Source organism: Camelus dromedarius, chromosome 18, assembly GCF_036321535.1.
Source record: "Camelus dromedarius isolate mCamDro1 chromosome 18, mCamDro1.pat, whole genome shotgun sequence".
Lineage (NCBI taxonomy): Eukaryota > Metazoa > Chordata > Mammalia > Artiodactyla > Camelidae > Camelus > Camelus dromedarius.
In genome coordinates, this window is record NC_087453.1 from 10,572,594 (window position 1) to 10,596,557 (window position 23,964).

Here is a 23,964-nt window from a genome sequence, read left to right on the forward strand (position 1 = left end):
ATAAGGGAAGAAAAATTAGAATAAACTTGCTGACTGCCTTACAGACATTAATTGAAAGTAAAAGAATACTAGTTTTAATCAAATGCTGAGGAAGAGAAAGAGGTTACTAAGCAATTTCAACAGTACTCAAAGTAAGACAAAAACCAAACAAGAATGAGTTAATATAAAAAGCAACAGCTAGAACAAAAGTACAAATGTCAAATATTTTCTAACCTAAAACAGGCAAGACAGAATATTACATAAAGGACAAGATACATTCTCTCAACATATTTCATACCCAACTCAAAAAAGAAAGAAGGGAAGGGGAGGGGAGGGAAAGAAAAGATAAAAAAAAGAAAGAAAGAAAATTTTAAAAGAAGGAGAAATTTTAACAAGATAAAAGTAGGATTGGATCCTGGAACAAGGGAAAAAATAAGACAATGGTGGAAAACGTAGTAATATCTGCTATTTAGTTAGCAGTATTGTAACAATACTAACTTCTTAATTTTGATCACTGTACCATGGTTAAGCAGTTAACATTAGGGGAACCTGGATGAGGAGTACACAGGGAACACTCTAGTATTTTCAATATTTCTGTTAATCTAGATTATTTCAAAGTAAAAAAAAAATTTTTTTAAGTTTGTGAAACAATGTTTTTCACCATTGAAGAACACTAGGAAACCAATCTGTTATTTTAAAAACTAGTAAGTAAAGGAAAAGAACCAGCCTGCCTTTTCTATATGAACTGTACCCACAGAGGGTGACCAAATAGTTGATTACAAGAAGTTTATCTTTATAGATAAATTACAGCTATTAAATGAAAAGGCTATGATAGAATATCAGCATTTGCTGCCCCTGACAAATCAGATGAAGGGTACTGGTACTGATCATCAATAGCTTCAAGTATCACAAAGAGACCGAGAAGCAAACATCATTTGTCCAGATAAACCACACCACATGTGGAAGTAGCCTCACTGTGGGAGCCAAACACCAAGATGGCCCCTAGTGATTGATGCCCATCTCCCTAGAATTCATACCTTTAAGTACTCCCCTCCCACACAGTATCAGGGTTGATCTGAATGATCAAAAGAATAGAGCATAAATGACAGTATGACTCTTTCAGGGTCATAAAAAGCATTGCAGCTTCTTCAACCCTATCTTCCTCTCTCCCTGATCACTTGCTCTGGTAGAGCGCCTTTAGGACACTCACACAAAAAACTGAGACCTCCTACAACAGTCATGGGAGTGAGCCATCTTGAAAGCAGCACTTCATTTAAAAAAAAAAAACAAAAAAACAAAAAAAAAAAACAGCTCTTCTAGCCCTGGTAAACCTGCAGACTGCAGCCCTGGATGACAGTTTCACTGCAAGCAGTGAGAGACCTTATACCAGACCCACCCAGCTAAGCCACTCCCGGACTGCTAATCTTCAGAAACTGTGGAAAATAATAAATGCTGTTTTAAGCTGCTAAATTTTAGGACTATTTGTTACACAGCAATAGACAACTAATGCATTTGCCAAAAATAACTGAAGCGTAATCTGATCAAAACTTAAGAGCCAACTTCCAATTTATAAAAAAAAATACAGAAGAGCAATTTAAACAACATCAAAGGATATACTCAGCAAAATCTAGGCAATAAGAAATTCTACAGGAAAAAAAAATTCAAAGGAGCAAAAAGAGATGGAGGAGTAAGCACTTAAGATACATAACCAACTGCAATGTGTGAATCTTGTTTGGATCTGATTCAAACTTTTTTTTTTTTTAAAGGAGAAGCAAGACAGAGAACTGGAAAACTGAATAGTGGCTATGTGTTTGGTGTTACTAAAGGAATTACTGTAATTTTTCTAGATGTAATAATGGAATTGTGGTCGTGCTTTTTTTTTTTTTTTTGGAAAGGAAGTTGTTAACCTTTTAGAGATACTTAAGGATATCATAGGATGCCTGATATTTACTTCATACTAATGTTGGGGAAGGGAGTAAATGGAGATACAGGTAAGATTGGCCATAAACTGCTGGTCAACCTGAGTAATGAGTATATGGGGATCAATATACTATCTTACATTTTTATGTTTGAAATTTTCCAAAATGTAAAGCATAAGAAGCAGTTTTGCTTAAAGTGGATCAAGAAAAGGACAACCTAAATTGGAGATAAGAATCAGAAAAGAATCTTCAAACTACAAGAGACTTTTACCCAATGAGAGCTCTGTCTCTTTCTCAAATTCTCTCCTTCAAGCAAGGAGACAGTTCTGTGTTTCTGGGTTGACAAGAGTGCACAAGTATCCTTTTAAATATTTGAAGCAGTATTGAGTCATAAATTGAAACTGCTACCTAAAAACTCATTAGGTCTACTTGGGATAATGAAAAAGTTCTGGAAAGGCATAGTGATGATGGTCATACAACACTGCGAATGTACTTAATGCCACTGAATTGTACACAAAATGGTAAATTTTATGTTATGTGTATTTTACCACAATAAAAAATTTTAAACATATCATGTATACTACATACAAAATGTATATTAAAAATCATAACTTCATCTTGTATAATGTACAAGATGAACTACAAAGAACTTAATCAAAAATACTGGAAAAGAGGGCATTTTAATGCAAAATTAAGCAACATTTATCCCCCCAAAAAAGTACAATTCCATTACTATTTTAAAAGACAATAAGTATTTGCAACAAGGTATTTTTCGAAGGCAAATGCCTTTTTTAAATATATGAAATTTATTTTATTACATGAAAATAATCAGGAAGAAAAACACCAATAACCCAAAAGAAAAGTGGACAATAAAAAGAATTTATAGAATAAGAAAATATAAATGCCCTTTAAACATTTGGGAGGTAGGGGAGAATGTTCACTCTCATTCCCTATATTAGAGATGCAAATATAAACTACAATAAAATGCACACAAGAAAATTCACTCCAGCACTCTATTGTTACATGGCAATATACTGGAAACTGTGTCCATTAGTGATAAACTGATGAAACAAATTATAATATATTAACAAAATGACAATCTGCTAGAAAAAAGAATTAGATCTGCATGCACTGATATGAAACCATTTTCAAAATACAATGTTAAATGCAATAAGATGCAAAACAATGTTTTTAATATACTACAAATTGTGCTTATAAATGCAGGAGTCAATATATAAAGACACAAAGATATGTTTGTAAATATACACAAAAGAAAATGGTAGCAGTGATTGCCTCTGAGAAAGGAACTAGAAAATAAAAAAGTAGACAGAACCCTCACTTTATAGCCTTCTGTAGATACTGGATTTTATTAGCCATCTACATGTATTGACCAACTTTTTAAAAAGTAAGAAAAAAATTCTCAAAAAATTAGAGGAAGAACTTTAGATGTGATCTAACTCAGAAGGTTAAATAAAATGCTAAAGATTATCCAACAAGGTCCAAAATGCAATTCTCTTGCTTTCCAAGACTTTACTGCTTTGCTTTTAACTGGTCTGTAAAACAAGTGACACACTTTAAAATCCAATGCTGAGTTCTGTGTCTGATTCAGGAATGTAGTCGGAAACATTGCCAATCATATCCCTCCTGAAACATAATGAACTATTCCTTGTTTGCTATGAAACAAATGTGTCTTTTGGCTAAGAGATCCTGTTTCAAAAATACAGAAACCTTTTCTACTGCAGGTAGCTCCACTGCTCTCATACATAAAGAAAAAACAATGTACCAAAGTTCATGTTCAACAGTTTGCAATTCCACTTGTAACAAATATTAACATGATTTTAAAGTAAGTAAATCTCACTAACTGAAACCATCTCCCAAGAATTCATTTAAATCCTTCCCTGGATTACTCCAGCCTCAAGCGGTATCTCCTTCCTCAGAACTCCAAAAGCAATTATTTGTACAATTTATTTAGCAATTAATCCTGCACTACCTTGTTAAACCTCTTTCATTATTCTCTGAAATGTTATTTAAATCTTCTCTAGTTATCTGACTTTCATGTTTATTTCTCATCTCCCCAAATAGACTGCAAATTCCTTGAGAGAAAAAGATAAGGCCTTATATTGTTTTGTATACACATAAAAATACAAAGCAGTTGGCACATAGTAAATACAAAGGTATTTGTTGACTTAAAACAAAAAGAGAAAAATCAGTTGCATTAAGAAAACGTTTAAAGCCAGGCCAAATCAAGAATCTTCAAGCCAGAGTTGATAAGCCAATATACTATTTTGTTTCTCTGACTCCTGAAGCAGCGTGGGGTGGTTTTAAAAAGAAAAAAAGACAAAAAAGGCATGGTCTCAATCTGTATCCTCTAGCTTGAGAATCTATGAACTTAACCTATAAACTTCAATTTCTTCATCTCTAAAATGAGGATAATGATGCCTGCCTACAGAAGGCTTTAATGATAATTAAACGAGAGAGGTTATGTAAAACTACTGGTATTTATTACAGAGATTCTCAGATTTTTTTCACCTTTTTTTGAGGTATAGTTGATTCATAATAGAAACTCTTAGTGCTTTTTTCTTCGTGTTTTTTACATCTTTGAAATCAAAATGGTCATGCTGTTGATGGTATCCCATAGTTTAACTGGCAGTTTTACATTTTTCTTACCTAGTGGGAGATAAAATCATTGGTTGTAATAATGGATGGCACCTTAAACTTTATTAAATTTTCTAACAGCTGGCAGCTGTTCTTCCTCTCTCACACCCATTCATATTCTAACACATGGACAGGAAGCAGCTCATTCAGCAGTAAGATGTAAATACCACCTAAGCCATTCAAAGTGCCTAGCACTTCGGCATATAGTATACACTCAATAAATAGCAAATGTTGCTACTGCTAATCTGAGTTTATTCAACTAATATCTGAGTACCTACTATGTGCCTGCCACCATTCTAGGCACTCAAGATATAGCAGTAAACAAAAAAAAAATAATAATAATAACTCCCAGCCCTCACAGAGTTTATGCTCTTAACAGACTTGCCATGGTACAAGAAGAAAAAGCCAAAAATCACAGGAGTTAACAGAAAGACCCCAAAACACAGTACTTGCCAGGCAACACTACCTAGAGAAAAATCTTACCAAAAAACACAAAATTAAGTCCTGGAAGCCAAGCAGTTCATCCAAGCTTTATCTGCTTCAGGTAAAGGTTTGGAAATTGATACAACATTGTAAACTGACTATACTTCAATTTAAAAAAAAAAAGTAAAAGTTTGGGAAAAAGTAAAACAGCCCAAACAGATGCTGAAAGCTTGAAAAAAAGAAAAGAGGACATACCGTCTCTGGGTTCTGAAAATAATACATACATTAGATTCATCTGAAAGAGAGAAATAATCATTTTGGTTACGTGTGAAACACAACTCAGGAGACAAGGCAAACTGTATTTTTAAAAAGTCATCATTTGTGTCAGCAAATCATTTTGCAAGCAAATTATATTTTTTAAAAATCATCCTACATTATGTGTCAACATTAATTTTTCCAAAGCTTGTAGTTAAAGATTTAAATGTCAGACTCTCTTGGATAGAAAAAAGAATACTGATATAAATGAAGGCTTCGAAACATTTCATGCAAAAGTAAAAGGGGGAGTGGCAAGCACACTTGACATCATCAAGTACCAACAGCTAGGCATAAGTCTGAAAAAGTATTTTTAAAAATAAGAACCCAAAGCACAGAAGTCTAGCATCATTTAATAAAGAACCCCTAAATCTTCAAAATGCGAAAGGCACTGTAACAAATTGTTTTGCATTCAATCATAGTACAATGTTATGTTCATAAAGGAGGAATACATGGGTATATACGTTACGTTGTCAGCACCAAAGCATAAGCTCCTTCCTGGGCAGGGACATTTCTCACCCATTTGTCTATCTCCAAGAAAGCTTTACAAGTATCAAGTGAGCAAAAAAAAATATTCATTATTTAAAAAATAAGTCTTGGAGTGGGGAGGGTAAAGCTCAAGTGGTAGAGTGCATGCTCAAGGTCCTGGGTTCAATTCCCAGTACCTCCTCCAAAAATAAACAAACCTAATTATCTCCTCCCCAACCCACTGCCAAAATAAAAAATATATATATAATACAATAATAAATAAATCGAATATTAAAAAAAATAGTCTTGGGAGAGAGTACAGCTCAGTGGTAGAGTGTGTGCCAGCATGCACAAGGTCCTGGGTTCAATCCTCAGTACTTCCACTAAAAATAAATAAATAAAATCCTAATTACCCACGCTGCCCCCAAAAAGTCTTCATACCACTGAATTCAAGAAAATACACAACATTCTAAGGAAATAAAAAGTAATGGTTTTTTAGACTTAAAGTAACTGAGTAAAGTAACCATCCAAAACAATTCATTCTCAAAAGACGCCAGTATACCAAAATAAAGGCTAAAGTAGACATTTAAGATTTTCTGATACCTTGCTCTAAGACTGAGAAATGTACAATTAACATTTACTAAATACCCACAATGTACTCAGAAAATCATTAGTCCCAGAGCAGATTCATAAATTAAGCGCAATCCAGTAAAAGGATGCTTACTACCTAGTTAGGAAGACTACTACTAGTGAAACAACATGTTATATCCAGCGTCTTGTGCTGTGTCCCAAGTGCCAAGCTGGGCAGAGCAGACTAAAAGTTTGGTGAAAGAAATAATCACGAGTTCAAATGAACAGGAAAAACACATAATAAAAGAGCCAGAATTGAACCTTGGATGGGTAGTTTGACGAGAAAGAAAAATGAAACCAAAGGTTTCTAGTTGCTTAAGCCAGAAACTTTTGAGTCACCCATGATTCTTCCCTCCTCCTCTCTCACCAGGCCCTACCCCATTCCACCATCCCCCAACGCTGAATCCATCGCAAAATTCTGTAGGCTCTCCCTTCAAAATATATACAGAATCCAGTCACTTCTTATCACCTCCACTGCCACACCATCTCGTACCTGGATTACTGTAATAGCCTTCTAATAGGTCTCCCTACCTCTTGCCTTCTTCTAGGCTACAAAGCAGTTGGAGGGATCTCTGTAAAGCCTAATTCAGTTTATTTGCTCTCTGCTAAAACCCTACAGTTCAGGAGGCAGGTCTGTGTGTGTCTGTGTGTTGTGTGTACAAGCACAAAGAAAAGCAAATGGGAAGATGGACACCAAAAATCTTTAATAATGGGTGATGAGGTTTATCTTTATTTGCCCTTTGACTTCTTTATTTTCTCCTTTGTATTTTTCTGTATTTTCCACATAAATATGAATTACTCTTGTAATTTTAAAAAATAAAATGCTTTAATTGGAGGGTGGAAAAAAACAATGATCACAAGATCTTTTTGGAATACCAAAATTAAAAAACATGCAGTGGTTCCCCAACTTTGCTCAAAATAAAGGGTGAAGACATTACAATCACCTACAAGATCCCACTGTCACCTCTCAGATTCCTTCTCTTACTACTTACTCCTTTCTTCACTGTGCTCCAGCATACTGGCCACCTTGCTATTCTTCAAATACACTTAAAATGTTCCTACCAAAGGGCCTTTGCAATGGCTGTTCCCTCCACACACAATGCTTCCTACTCCCTCAAAATATTCACAAGGCTCACTTCCTGGACTCTTGGCTCTGTTACTTTCTCAGAGGTTACAACTATCCATCAAAAATGTAAACCCCACAACACACACACACACACTAGTTGCCAGTCCCCTTATGCAGCTTTTTTTCTTCATAGCCATTCTGGTTACTGGTGTATTCCTAACATCTAGAGAAAAGCTTGACACATGGCCAGCACTCAAATCTCTGCAGGATAAATTAAAACATGGAGGCAGAAATGAGAAAACATTTGGGAGAGTGTGAGAATATGCATGTTTGAGGGGTCAAAGACTAAAAGAAAACCAACCTGACAAGAGCAGAGAAACGAAGCAAAGAATCCTTCCAAAGAAGAGACTCGGTTAACAGTGAGCAACTAGAAAAAGCGAGAGACTTGAAGGATAGAAAGTTGACAAGGAAAGAAAAGGCTATGGGCCAGAAGAAAACTTAGGCTGAGAGGCAAGAGATAACACAGTTGGAGAAAGAATGAGGGCTGAGAAGAGGAAGTGTATGAAGAGGCCGGGAGAAGAGTTACAGATGCAGGAGAGGTCAGAGATGAGACCGTATGGGGGCGGGGAGGAGAGGACACAGGAAAGGGGCGGAGGCCACTGCTATGTCACCACTCTGTTGTTCAAATCTAAGACCTCACAGTCCTGAAAAAGATACACATTATATGCCTTTACTTCCAAAATGTTAAATGACTTACAAGTGTTAAAACACACAAAGATACATATGCTCATCTGTTGTTATCACTTGAATGCTCAAATTCCCCACTGCAGAAATGCATGAGTTTAAAAGGTTAATTCACAAAATTTGAATTTTTCAATTTAATTCCTTAATACCACTGTTAGGCATTTGCCATGAAAGAGATGAAACAAGGCAGAAGTAGGTAATTACCCTACAATATTTGTAATCTACTCTTCATCATTCTGCTCTGCCAGTATTCAGAACTGGGCAACCTGGACTTCTCTCAATAGGAAAACGGTACAATACTGTTTGCCTTTAAATTTGAAACAGCCAAATAAAAACACAATTATCAATTTTAATATAAAGTCTATTAGCTCTTTGAAAGATTAATAGGTCTGAAATACACCTAAAAAAATTAATAGGTCTAAAATGTTTCCTGAATCACACCAAATTTATGCTGAGCTCCTGCATACCTTTTTAAAACTGTTTTAATTTTCTGAGCGTTCTTCAGTATAGTACAAAATGTAATAAAATAAAAATTTACACAGCATTGTGACTAAAGGAATGATTTTATATATCTATATTCTCAGGTGTAATAAATCTACTGAAAATTTAAAAATCAAATCACTTACAACTAACAGAAATTTGGGAATCAAGATTTTTAAATAACTTGGCCAGTTCAGTGTTATGGCCACACTATTCAAGCAGAGATGAAACAAATATACAGTACTTGAGATGTGCGATCTTATGCACTGCTCTCTAAAAGCTGGCCAGATGCCATTCTATCATTGATAGAGTAGCTTCAAATTCCACTCTGAGCGCAACTGCAGTCGCACTGAATCCAGCAGTATAAGCATGCCTGCATGTTATTATGGGAAATAGTGGAAAATTTCACAGGCTGACATCCAGAACGTCTGCGGTTCTTTTTCATATTTCTTTCTTCCTACAAAGCAGTTATTAGACCAGTAGTTGGATTTTTTTTAAAGCTGGAAATTTCCACTGGTTTTTTTAAACTAGCCTTCTTAAATGTAAATTGCAAAATGTTCCAAAATTCCAGAAAGAATAAATCAGACAGAAAAGAATTAAAATATATCTCTTGAAATTAGGGTGAAGGGACTGGTAAGTAAACTGAAGTGAGTGTCACTCTATTCATGTAAAAAAAAAAAGTGTCCAGGAAGGTACTTAGGTGATTTAAGGTTACAATAATTTAATATAAATATTAAATGTGACAAATAGCACACTGTGAAGCTGGTATTTTCTCATTAGCTTATAGTGGAGGCATTCAAAAGCTAATACAACCAACAGAACAGTTAAACATAAAAACCATGAAAAGACAAGACCATATAATACAGCCTGGTGAAAAAGGCATACATTCCATGCTAAGAGAGGTAAGCCATGAAGACTGGGTTTTTCAGTAAAGGTGAAAGAGAGAACAGTGACAAACCTCACAGATAAAATGCAGAGTTTTTACATAGGTCTTCATTAGGACGATTCATTAGGATTACACCAGACCGAAATATTTGATGTTTTCATCTTAATTTGTAATAATAAATGAGAAAAGAAACAAGGACTTATTGTTCTATTATTAAAGAGATAAAAAAGATCAAGTTCCAGACTATTTAAAAATGAAAAATGACCTAGTAGTTAAATACAGTGGAAAATAATTTACTATGTTTAAGAACTGATATGGTCCAGGTTAATAATTTCAGTTTCTTTGCATTTATATGAATTAAAGAATGAAATCTATAATACATGTTTGTATAACTGTTGCTCAAGCTTTAAAACATGTTATCCCCAAAATATACCTACGACCAAAAACTCGAACATTAATACAAAGACATCACTGATTACCAATAAACATCTGTGCCAAGGACTGGGAGAAAGTATCTACAAAATCCATCTGATAAAAAGATGTTTATCCAGAATATACATTAAAGACATCAAACAAATAAATGTCTTAAAACTCAATAGCAAAAGGATGGGGGATAGGAGGGGAGCTATACTGATACAAAGCTAATCAGGGGGGAGAGTATAGCTCAAGTGGTAGAGTGCATGTTTTACATGGTGCTGGGTTCAATTCCCAGTATCTTCTCTAAAAGTAAGTAAACTCGATCCCCCCCCCCAAAAAAAAATAATAATTAAATAAATAAAGCAAATCAGCACAACTACAACCAACATCTTACTTAACGGTGAAAGATGGAATACTTACCTAAGATTGAGAACAAGGCAAAGATATACACCTCTCCAAACCGATCAAATTGATTAAATGATTCAGTGCAACCACAATCAAAAGCCCTATGCTATATTAGAAACATTAACCATAATAAAGCAAAAAAGAGAAAAGGCATACTGATTGGAAAGGAAGAAATAAAACTATCTTTATTCACAAACATTATCACCTATGTACACAATCCTAAACAAACTACCTAAAAGCTACTAAATCAAGTGAGTTTGGCAAGGTGACAAGGTACAGGGGAATATACAAAAAACCAACTGTATTTATACATACTAACAACAAATTATTGAAAACTGAAATTTTAAGTACTATTTACAATCACATATAAGAATGTAAAGTTTAGTGATGAATTTGACAAAAACTTTTATAAGATCTGTGCAATGAAAACTACACAACACTATTAAGACAAATTAAAGAAAACCCAAATAGATAGATATATGATGTGTTCATGGAACATAAGACAGTATTTTTAAGAAATCAATTTTTCCCAAATTGTTCAACTGATATAATGTAATCAGAATTGAAATCACAAGACTGTAAATCAACTATATTTCAATAAAAAATGAAAAATAATATCACAACAAACGTTTTGCAGAAATCGACGAGATGATTCTAACAATTACATGGAAATGCAAAGGACTAGAATAACCAAAATAATTTGGGGAAAAAAAAATGTAAGAGGATTTTCCCTATCTGATTTCAAGGCTGGGTAGAAACAGACTGATATATACATCAATGGAACAGAAGAGACTCCAAAACTTGACCTACACTTATTTGGTTATTTGATTTTCAACAAAGGTGTCACGTCAACTCAACGGAGAATGTATATCTTTTCAACAAATGGTGCTGGAAAAATTCAATAGCCATAGACCAATATGAATCTCAACCTTTACCTCATACCATATATAACAATTAACTTAAAGAGGTCATAGAACTAAATTTAAGAGCCAAAACAATAAAACTTCCAGAAAAAAAGAAAAATCTTTGGCAAAGATTTCTTAAATGCAACATAAAACTCAATAAATTCAATTCCAGTAACATTAAAAACTTTTGCTCTTCCAAAAACACTTATGAAAATTAAAATGCAGGCCACGGACTCAAAGTAAATACTTTTAAAACATTAAATCCAAAAAAGGCTTTGTATCTAGAATACACAAAGAGGTCTTACATCTTATAAACCTAACTAAAAAACAGGTAAAGCAAGAGGGGTAGAGGGTGCTCAGTAGTAGAGTACACACTTGGCATGCGTGAGGTTCTGGGTTCAATCCCCAGGACCTCTATTAAAAATAAATAAATAAAGCTAACTACTCCCTCAAAAAAGCTATTTAAAAAAATGGGTAAAAGATATGAACAGGAACCTCATCAGAAAGATATAACAATGGTAAATAAGCACATGAAGATTAAATTCAACATCATCAGTCATTAGGAAAACTCAAATTAAAGCCACAATGAGATACCACTATATACCCACCAGAATGGCTAACTAACATTAAAATGACTGATCATACGAAATGTTAGTGAACATGTGAAATAACCAAAACTACCATACACTGCTGGGAGAAATATATAATGGTACACCTATGTTGAGAAACAGGTGGTCTTTTCTTAAAATTTTTCAATGTTACACATACACTTAGCATATATCCCAGCCATTCCATTTCTGGATATTTACTCAAAAGAAAAGTATTTGCTCACACAGAGGTGCTTAACACAAATGTCAGAGAAGCTCTATTGTTTTGATAACCAAAAACTGGACACAACCCACATACTCATCAACAGGTGAACAGATAAACTGATAGACCTATTCGGCACAATAGTACTAAACAATAAAAAGTGAAACTATTAATATATGCAAAAATAGGAAATAAATCTCAAAACAACTAAGTGAAAGAAGTCAGCCGCTCCTCACAAAAAAGTACATACTGTATGTATAATCCCATTTATAAAAGGTTCTCAAAAATATAAGCTAATCTTTTGTGACATATCAGATCAGTAACTGCCTGAAGATGGGGGAGGGATGGACTACAAAGAGACATAGGAGGTATCAATTTTGGATTTTGGAGGTAAGAGATACTTCCATTATTGGAATTGTGATGGATTCACAGTCAGACATATGTCAAACTCAAACTGTACAATTTAAATATATGCAACTGATTGTCAATTACACCTCTATAAAGCTGAGAGGTGGGGAGTAAGGAAAAAAGCCAATTCTAAGTGGGGGAGGGTATAGCTTACTGGTAGAGCATGTGCTCCGCATGCACAAGATCCTGGTTCAATCCCCAGTACCTCCATTGAAATAAAAACCTAACTACCTCCCCCATGAAATAAAAAAATTTTTTAATTTCAAAAAAAAAAGCCAACCATAGTGACAGAAAGCACAACAGTGGATGACTGAATACAAAACCCAGAAGACTGAACGCAACCGGGCAAGAACTTTCTGGGGTGGTGAAATGTTCTGTATCTTGATTGTGGTGGTAGTAAAACAACCGTTTACACTGGTCAAAACTCAAACTGCACACTTAACATGGTTCAATTTTATATAAGTCAATTATACCTCAATAGAGTAGTTTCCTAAAAATAATTTTTTAAAGCATACTCAATGCTTTTAAACGCCAGCTACGTCTTAAATATCTTTAAACATACTAAAAGGAAAATATACAGCTACAACATACTATAGTCTACAATCTCATTAATCTATGCTACCAGTCTAACATGGTAACTTTTTTTATTTTTACAGTTTAATTTTTATAGTTTATGTTTTATGTTCAAGAAGAAAAAGAAACCAAAAAGCACTAGAAGAAACACATGAAAAAGACTTCAAATTTCTCAAATAAAAACAGTGATACCACAAAATACTTCTCAGAGATGAGGGGGAAAGGCACTTCATACACTGCTGGTGGATTTGTAAATTGATACAACCTCTACAGGGAGTAAGTTGTAATATCTATAAAAATTTTAAATTCATATTCTAGCATTCTTCATCCAGAAATGTTATTATATTTATAACACAGGAACAAAGAAATATGTATGAGGATATTCACTTACAGCTTTGTTCACAGTAATATGAAACTGAATAAATTATGATATACCCATACAGTAGACTACTGTGTAACCATTAGAACCTAGTAGCTACAGATACAAAACCTCTCCAAGATCGTTTAAAAAGTATACAAAGTCCAGAATAGGGCTTCTGAGTACCAGTTACACAGATGTGTTCATTTTATGAAAATTTATCAGACTGCACACTTGTGCAGGTTTCTGAACATATCTTACACTTCAACATAAAATTTACCCCAAAATGTGGGAGAAATTCATTAAACTTAAAAGCTTTTAAGTATATGCATTTACATGCCTAGACTAGAGCAGCAATGGCAAGTTGCCTCTGGGCAGGAGATAAGGAAGTGGCTGGGAGACATTTGAGGAAGGGTGCCTTACTTTCCACTATATGCTTTGGTACCTTTTGAATTTATCCCATGTGCACCTGTTATATATTTCAAAAAATACTTCTGAACTGAAACCATCTGCAACTATATCTATGTATGAGCTGGGATTTTTTTTTTTTAATACAGAAATAAACTCGAGGCAGAGATGGATTTAGGTCCATAATAGTTCTTCATAACCCAGTTTCATATTTTATACTCAGCAAGTCTCATTTTCACTGCCTTTGTAACTGATAAACAGTTTAAATTTCAACTTAGAAAATAAATTCTTAAAAACTCGCCTTTTCTACTTTGAATAGGGTTTTGTGTATGACTTCATTTGAAGAATAAAAAAGGGGAACTCTACTTCAAAACTCAGACTACTAAATGAGATCATGTAAAGTAAGGACACAATGTCCAGGCACACAGGCACTCAATAAATGGTGGGTTTCATCTTTTATGTCTAAGAAATGAATCAGAACACAGGGAAGAGAATTTTATTTGGGCAAGAGAGGGAAGGCAGAACAAAGGAGACAACAGCAACTAAAGTGTAAGATGCATAGACAGAAAAAGGAGATGATGCTGGAAATGTAGGTAAGAGTCACATTGTGAAAAGCTATGGGAACTCCATGGAAAGGAGTTTAGTTTCAAACTCTTAAACAATGAACAACACAAGACTTCATGCCTTCAGGCAAACAACATGAAGAGATAAGCTTTTAAAAGACAAATTAAATAGGAGAAACAGCACTCTCATGGACAACAGGTGAGAGCATAAGTTTATAAGGTTATATTATAACCTCTTTGGAGGTAACTGAGAAAGAGCTATGAAAGTTTTAAACGTACATTTTGTTCGAGTCAGAAATTTTACTTTCCAGATTTTTGTAGTAAAATACAATCATACAGCACACAGATCTAAATATAGTTCACATCATTCAAAATAATACAAGATTGGAAATAGCAATGAGGAACTCGTTAGATAAGTTACCTCAAATCCATTTGTACATTGGAATATTATACAGCCTTTTAAAATACGAGGCATAGAAGGCTCTCCAAGTTCTTTTGTTAAATGAAAATAGTGGGAACCCACTATACTCCCATTTGCTAATTAAAAATAAAGAGTGAGGAAAGAATAGGAAAAAACTAAAGAAACATCCATAATCAGATGTACTGACTATCTTCTAACAGTTAGTGGCCTTGAGGGGCACAGGTTAACTACAATGACCAAAGACCTAAGGGTACCAGGAGACTTACTTTTACTTTTCCACGTATACCTTTTTTAAATGGATTTTTTAAAACATTACAGTTTTTTATTGTAAGTAAGCACTACAAAATACTAGATGTGGGCAAGATTAGAAGCAGCAATTAGTCCCCTTTAGATCTACTCCATCTCCTCCATGAAGTTTCCCTAACAATCCCAGCTGAAAATGACCTTTTCTTCCTCTGAACCACTTATTTATGTTGCTGCAACTATGTTTTTTCTATTACTCATCTTTCATTATAAACTCCTAGATCACAAAGGGATTTTAAATGACTACAATGCTTAGCACAATTCTTTGAAGACCAGTGGGACTAAATAAAAACGTTTGAGCAACTCACAGGACTGCCTAGTCCTAGGGAAATCGGAAAATAAGAACGTAGGATACTAAGGCCCAGACACGATTTATCAGGATAGCTCTATGAGGGAGATATAGGTCCCAAGTAAATCCTTAGGACTCTAATTTTATTTCAATTTCCACTTATAAAAAGTGTCTTGAGAGTCGAACTCTAGAAACTTTCACTTTCAAACCCAAGTATTTGGGTGAACCGAAAGCAAGTATACTTGAAAAGATGATTTTAAAAGCTTTTAAAAGGAATGGTTCCTACCTCACAATAGACAGTTTAACTGAATCCATCCTACCAATCAATAAATACTGACTCCAATGCATGGAAGGAGATAATTAAGATTCATATCAGGAAATAATAATTATATTTTCAGTTGTGGTGGTCTGGGAAATGTACTTAAATGAGACAGGATCTGAGTTGGACCTTAGACTAGGTAGCAAAGGAGAAGAGGCAGAAAAAAATTAGCAGGACTAAAGCAAAGGACAACAAAAGTGGGAAAGATTTAAAAAAAGACTGCAATAAGAACTGAATATTAGGTTAAGGAATTTGGATTGTACCCCACAGATTTCAAAGCAAAAAAATGTTACCAAAATGTTTAATAAGTTTAAACCAGCAAAAGAAGGCAAAGAGTAGAGACTAGTTGAAAGCTATAATAGCAACTAGAAATAAAGGGCCTGGTCTAGTTTTAGAAATTGGAATGAAAATATTTTTTTAAAAAATGTATTAAGAGCATTCTGCAAAAACAAAACCAGTTTATTCAATGCCATAACTCACTTTACGATGACTGAATATTTAAATAAAGTCTTGAACTGTCTTATCTCTGCACTCTTGCTAATGATTTCCCACCAACATGAACTGTGCTCTCTCCGTATTAAAATCATAGTCAGGCTTCAAAGTCTTACATTCTGATCGCCCGGTCAGAGGTAGCCCCCTTCCTCTGAATTTCTGCAAGATCTTTGTAGGCAAAACAAATTACCTTGTACTGAAGTGATATGAGTACCTGATTGATTGTATGCACTTGGGAGGTCAAAACCTTTTTAACTCTCAAAGTGTCTCAAACAGTACAAGCTTAATAAACACTGATTAAGTATGTGTATTTATGGGGGAGTGGGCAGTAGCCAAACGGTAGCCAATTAAAGATGACTGAAGCTCAAGGCCTCATAGCTAAGAGAATGGTGGTATGAATTCAGTTTAAGAAGTCACAGGTGGGAGCTATTTTGTACTATGGGTTAAAAGAGGGGGAAACTGAAGGTTACTGTGCAGGTTCATGATTTCAGGTTTGCCTAACTTGGTATCCATAACCTAAGGTTTCCACATTTTAGATGTAGTTATGCACTCTGAAAGTAGCTTCCTGAATTCATGTTACTGATTCCTGACGAAATTATTTTTAAAACTTAATACAGTAACAGTCCTGTTATTATACAAAAAGATACTGACCCTCCAATGGATGCAACATATGTGGAGTTATTTTTCCCACTGATGAAGTTAGATTTTTCTTGATGCAGCCTGACAGCAATGGAGCCAACTCTCTTGGATGGGATGAAAGTACCATCATAAAACACAACCACCACCAGGCAGGTAGAAGAGGATGGAGATGAGCTTGGATGGAGCAGAGAGTGTGTAGACTAATTTGGTTAGGAGAAAATTGGGTGATCTTTAAAACATTTTCAAATAAAGTTGCCAAATTCCCATCTAAAAACAAAATCAAGCTGATATAGCTACTCTACAGAGTGACTTAAATTCAATAATCCATTTCACTGATGACAGCTTTACTGAGAGTAAGGAAAATATGACTACATTTTCTTACACCAGAAGAAACAGGTTGAAAATTCTCTCTCCCACCCTCCCCACCTCAGCCTCAGCCCACACACACACATTTTGCCACTGGTAGCATACAATACTAGGGTGAAGTCAGGATTTCAAAGTCATCCAGTCCCCAATCTCATGAGTCAGCACAGAAACCTGCATCTTCACATCATTATCTGGTAAGAAGAGCTCAATCCGTTTAATATTTGACCAAAAATTTTTAAATAAAAAGGCCAACTCTATATATCTATGTGATGCTTTAAATTTATAGAATTTTCTAATACAAGGAAACTTGGAAGATCATATACTCCACCCCTTTTATAAATTTAAAAACAGACCTAGAGATTGATTTGCAATCTCAGAGTACAAACTTGCAAATTATTCTCAATCTTCACCGGTACTATTCTTTTCAAAATAACAAGCAAACAAATGATATTGCTCAGGTAACAAAGGGGGAAAGTATGTAGGTTTTTGATCATTAAAGTTCGGTTTTAAAACTGAGCATGTGATCACACTGCCCTTTCCACCAATAACAATTAACTCTCATTTATAAAAATGTCAGTTTAGAACAGTTACAGTTAGATTGAGAAACATTTCCTCTCAAAGTAAAAATAATTTGGTTTTTGCTCTTTTATTTAAGTGAAATCTAAGAATATTTACTCTTAAAATCACCCCCCAACCCCCACCCCTTTTTGTGTGTTAAAACCCTTTCTTCCCCTTCCCCAGGCTTTCTCCTCTTTTGTACTCAAGTTCTCAAATGCATAAGATGGAGGAACAATGCCACAATACAACTGCAGGCTTCCTGCCTACTGGTCAGTCATTATTCTTAAGACTTGAGAACTTTCAAAACACTGCTTGGGTTGCTTTGAAATTCCCTCTTTCAGATCTTCCCTCCTTCGTGGAATATCTATTTAAAAGAATGACTTCAAAAATGTCTTGTTGCACCCAATCAAAACTCTCTAAGCAAACTAAAAATGCTAGTCTTAGATATGAAGGTAGGATATAAATGCCTGAAGTGTGACAAACATCAATTAAAAAGTACAGGACAGAAAGAAAAAGTATATTTCTGGCCAAGCATAAAAATAGTATTTTTCTCCTATGTATATTAACCCTATTTCTGAAAAATTCCTTTTTTATATGGAAGGTATCTTATTACAATATTATCATCACTTTAACAATACCATTTAGAGATCTAAAGGTCTCAAACTACATTTGGCTGAATAGAAAAGGGCTACTTTTATTATTGTTGACAAAATGGTTCACTAAAATGAAGTATATTCATTTATTTAAAAATCTGTCAGGGGCAGAAAGAAATTACCAGCAGCAGTCACCTGGAAACCCGGGAAATTTCCCATTTCCTCTGACCACACTTTGATGGTGGCAGCAGTGCTTACTAATAAATTTACTTGGTTGTTGAGATAAACTAATGGAGCTACTCTAGACAGAGACACTGGGGGTTTGGGGTGAGGGAGTGTAAGTTACCTGCCCAGCTCACCACGGGTTCTTTCCTTTAAAGGCAAAAGCATTAAAAATGAAGGTTCGTGAGTAACAATTTGTCCAACTGTTACAATAGTTTTCACCAATAAAAATTTTTCGAACATCTCTAACAAAAACAAAAAGATCAATTTATTTCAAACAATATTCAATAAAGCTCAATCCCAGTACAACAAAATAATTTAGCTAGTCCCCTGGAGTTTGTTATAATGGGATTTAACCTGTACACTCAACATTCAATTAACCATGAGGCTTATCCTAATTGAGGATTATGCTGACTTGTGCAGTCCTTTCCCATCTATCCACCTACCACTCCTACTCAGCTGCCATTGCTACCGAAAGCAAAGCCCCAGGGAGCAGTAGATTATCCACTGCTATGTTATACCCAGGCCAATATTGTCTCCTCATCATTATAAGGATGATGAACAGTTAAATTTTAGTAATCTTCCAAAAGGTGAAGTTTCATAACCCTCACTCATAGTCTCTAACCAAAGAAATTAAACATTTCAGAAGAATACCTTCATAGGTGAACAGCAAAGTCACACTCTTTCCTAGCATATCAACAAAAAATATTAACAGAAAACAAAATAGGACACAAATGTTCCTAATGAAAAATAGGGAAAAGGACAAATAGAAAAGACTAGTCCATTTGCTCTTAGAATATTCTTTGAAATAGGTAAATTGTCTCTGCCAATTAGGTCAGACTTCCTTCCTTTGCCTCTGGGCCACAAAGTTTACTACACAGTTAGTTAAATAAACCTTTATTACAAACCCCCGTCCCCCCACGCCCCTGCAGTAAACTGACCTAGGCCACAAAACCTACCAAACTGAGTTAATGCTGACAAAGCTGGGAACTGGCAGTATGGAGTCTAAGAAGATTATCCAGTTTGTGGATAAATCAGCCTTCTAGACACTGCAGGTCTTCCTTTCAACTCCTGCTGTGTATCTTCTGGCCATTTTCCTGTTCATTTAACAACTTTCCACCAGAAGGTAGGAAAGGAAAAGGTGATTAAATTCGAGTCAATCCCATCATTTGTTAGGGGACTGAAAATAACATTAGACTCCGGATAAATTGCAGCCTTAACCCAAAAATAATCTCCCAGAAACCCTGTCAGAAAACCAAACAGCCAAGTGAATTTCCGAGCAAGTATTAACAAAGTGAAGAAATAAACCTCATTACAATAGAGTCCCTCCTCCAACTTAACTGTAAAATGTTCATTTTGTAATCCCCTCCCCCACCCCAAAAAGCACTCATAAAATGGGAGAAAATGCCTACATTTTACTGCAGCACTCAATCTCAATGCTATCCCTGAGAATCTAAACATACACTCACCTATTTCTTTAATGTGTTGAAAAAGGAAAGTTAACATGTATTTCCAATACTAATTTTTTGCTTCCAGAGCTTTAACCACTCAGTAACACAAAAAAGGAATATTCTATGCCACAGAGTATATAGTAAATTCAAACCAACTGGGACAGGTATTCCCTGGTTTAACCTGCGAGAAACTACAGTACCTCTTCAATCATCATCAACAACTCTTGTTTTTCTAGTCTTAGGTAGCATTTGAAGAGTGTTAAATTGTGGTTGTTTGGCTGTGTAGACAGTCACTGGAGGCTATATTCATTTCATTCTAAACTTGTGACAAATTAAGTTTTCAAAAGCAGTCTACATCCTCTGGCCAAAACTTGAAATTATATAATCTAAAAAAAAATGCAAAAAGAACCCTAAAGCCATTTATTTAACACCAATTAGGGATAGGACAATAGCAACTGGGGTTTCTTATCTCACCCTATTGTCCAAACTAAAATATTTTTAAGTCATTCTTTTGAAAGTCTTCTCAAAAACTTACTAGTCTTCAAGTTAAAAGGAATTATTCTAGAATCATACTGCTAAAAGCACAAAAGACTGAATTTAAAAGAAAAAATTTTATCTTGACTATATCCCTGGCATAGAAAGTTTATTTCAAATTATCAATTGAGAAGGCATTAGTAAGTAATCATTTCAAGAACTATTTTTATTTACATGTCTCCTAGAAAAAGGGTCCAGGGTCCAACAGAACACTCACTCATTACTGAACAAATTCTAATTTATTTGTTGGGGGGGGGGGCGAGGTATAGAAATAATTTCTATAGAGGGAAAAACACACAGTATACTCACTTTCAAAATATATTTAATATTCCCTAATCCTCTATCTCGAATATCACTGAATTTTTAAATGAACTGTTAGTGTTGGTAGATTTAAAACCACCATTCTAAAACTTTAAAAAACAGAAATCCTGTTAATTATTCTGGGGCTGTTATGCATTTTCAAAGCCTCTGTAGTTAAAGAGTATTTTATGGTAGAACTATTTCCTATAACTGCTCTAGAAACATTACAGTCTCCGACTTAGTCCATAATCCTCATGTCTAAAACGTACTTCTGTATACCAGAAGCTGGCTTATCTTTTTTTTTTTTTTAATGCTGATTAGACAACTAAGTCATTTCCATCGATACATAAAACACCCCTATAATTTAGGATCACAGGCAATCTAGATTACAGCTTATTTAAATGCAGAACCTGAAGTAACCTCCAGTGACAGAAGCATAGTGTTCAATATCATTTTACATGTTACAAACTGAGGCTTCATCTTACATACAAACAATGAACCCCGGCAGGGTTCTTCACCCTGAAGCCCCACAGATTATTTCTTTAAGGGTGTTAGTAGATAAGGCAATATAAACAGTAAGTTTGGAAGAGGTTTTCTAATAACCATCAACAATTGTTTAAGGCAGTAAAAAGAAAACAGTACTCCCACCACATTGTCCCTTTCTTCCGTTCATTTTCTTTCCCTGCTTTTCCAACAGGGGTGTGTTTCAAATTGAAATTCTTAAAACAATTATTCCGAAAACCAACAATACTCTAGAAACCAGTAACAGTCTTTGCCTCCTAGGAATGGAAATTGGAGGGTTTAGAGTAGGAGAGACTCACTTTTCAATGTTTTTGTACCTTCCAAGTGGTGCCTACACCAGTCATACTGGGTATAACCTATTCTAAATAAACAAGCAATAATTTTACTTTTTTTCCAAGAACAAACATTTCACAAACAGATTTCCATTTAACATTCTGGTTTATAAAGCACTCACAAGCCTCCCCACGCCCCTCCCCATCATCCTCTAAACAACCTGCTGCAACAAATACTGAAGCTTTCCTGCAGCCAGGGACCAATTAGGTGGATTCGAGACCAGGCGTTTGGAATCAAGGAGGTGAGCAATCTCACTGAATATTACTACCACTCTCACTCATCTCATTCAACTCCATTTAAAACCACTGCAGCTAGTCAGCTGGTACTGGCCTTCCTGTTTCTTTACGGTAGAGGTTTAATAACAAAAACAGGCTGGCTTTGAAGCGCTGCTAAAACTGCAAAAAGGAAGTTTCCACATTCGGGAGAGGGGAAAAAAGTTTCGACTTCGAGAAAATTTCATACCTTTCCCGTCTTTCCATTGGGGAAGCCTGAACTGCTAGTGAGACTTCGAGACGATGCTCTCTCCCTCTCACAACTGCTCTTTTGGTTAACTTTTCCACCCTAAGTGTCCTCAAACTGCCTTAGGAAGCAAACTAAGTCCTCCAACAACTCATGGATTTTTTTTTCTTCTTTTAAGGCATGTGCAAGACCAACAATTTAAATCATCACAAATTGATCAATGCATTAAGATTAGAAATGGAGGTGGGGAAAAAAGTAATAATAAAGACAGCCAAACCCCAAATTTAATCCACCAACTTCCATTTGCCATCTCCCAGCCTTCACACAAGAGGTAGCAAAATGCCTTTTTACTGAGAAAAACTGCTGAGAACCTGCCCGTGCCCAAAATGGAAATTCCGCAGATAATTAGCGTTAAAATATTAAAAATGCCCCAAGTGCAGGAGGCAACACAGCAACAAAATCCAACCCGATTCTGAGTTGGACGTGGAGGCTGGGGTGGGCGGTCGGTGGAGGTCTGCGCGGCTTCCCCCGCCCTTTAATTCTTCCGAGTAACTGCGAGAAGCCGAGGCAGCGGGAAGAGGGGGTTGAGGGGAGCTTTCAAAAGCAGCCCTGAGGCAGGGGAAGGATAAAACTTTAGGGACAGGAGAGGAAAGTGGAGCCCCGCGGTCCCCCCAAACTCCTTGGGGTGACCCCTCCCCGTGGCGACCCCTTCGCACCCCCACACACGCTGCCACCCAGCCTCGACTCCCCTCCTCCTGCCACGGGCCGCCCCAAGGCTGCAGGGAAGCCGCGCGGCCCCGACACCCCGAAACTATCTCCGCGCGTCCCCTGCTCGGCGCGCCCCTCAGCGCCTCCCAGAGCCGAAGCCGCCGGCTCGCGGCAGCCCGGGGAATTCGCCCTTTCCCTCCGCCTCGCACTCCACCACCTCGCCCGCCGCCGCTCTTCCTTTATCTCCACTCACCGCCCGCCGCCATTTTCCTCGCAGCAGCTTTAAATCGGAAACTAGCCGCTCAGCGCTCAGCACTCAGCACTCAGCCCGCAGCCGTCGCCGTCGCCGCCGCCGCCGCCGCCGCCGCCGCCGCCGCCGCCACCGACTCAGCCGCCGTGGCCGCCGCTGTCGCTGTGGAGGGGTGAAGCGGCAGCGGCTAGAGACGCGGCGCGGGGGCCGCCGGGATATGTAGTCCCGTGGCCACGCCCAGCACTACCGGTCCCAGGGGGCCTTGCGCGGCCTGGGCGCGGGGTGGCCCCGCCCAGTCAGGCTTCCGCGGCGCGAGGGCGTGGCGGTGTGGACCTTAAGGACGCTTTGGCTCACTTACCACCTGGGAGCTGCGGCCAGGGCTAGGGAACTGGAATGCAACCCTAGCCTTTCCCTTAATTTTCTCATATTTGTTTTCGTCTAGTAATATCTAACATTTATGGAGCGTTTATTGTGTGCCGAATATGGATCCTCAAAACGAGCATCCCTTAGGGACCAGTAAGGACCACTATTAGCTTCATCATTCAAATGAGCAAACTGAGACACAAGGTCAGAAGCCACGGGGCTGTATATTATATGCTAAAGTCACTGGATAAAAGGCTCTTGGGACAATAGTATATTCACTATATATTCTGTCCCGAAGTATCATGCCACGGAGAACTTGTTACCTACAAAAGGGAAGAGCTTGCTTTACAGGGGAGTGATCTGACAGACACCACCTTAATCAAGTGATCAAATTGCCAGTCACTATCACTCAGCATCACCAGTAATGGATCAA

At 36.4% G+C, this 23,964-nt stretch overlaps 1 protein-coding gene across 3 annotated transcripts in view; it reads right to left on the reverse strand.

Annotated features, from left to right (window-relative positions):
• The window catches only part of NCOA3 (nuclear receptor coactivator 3), a 105,614-nt gene extending 82,321 nt beyond the window's left edge, over window positions 1-23,293 (reverse strand). For 2 of the 3 annotated variants that reach the window (XM_031433656.2, XM_031433653.2), the window contains exon 1: window positions 23,172-23,293. The gene's annotated coding sequence lies outside the window, so the exon portion shown is untranslated. The remainder of the gene's footprint in view (window positions 1-23,171) is intronic. The other variant, XM_031433654.2, reaches the window with a different exon arrangement.
• Between the last annotated feature and the right edge of the window lie 671 nt (window positions 23,294-23,964).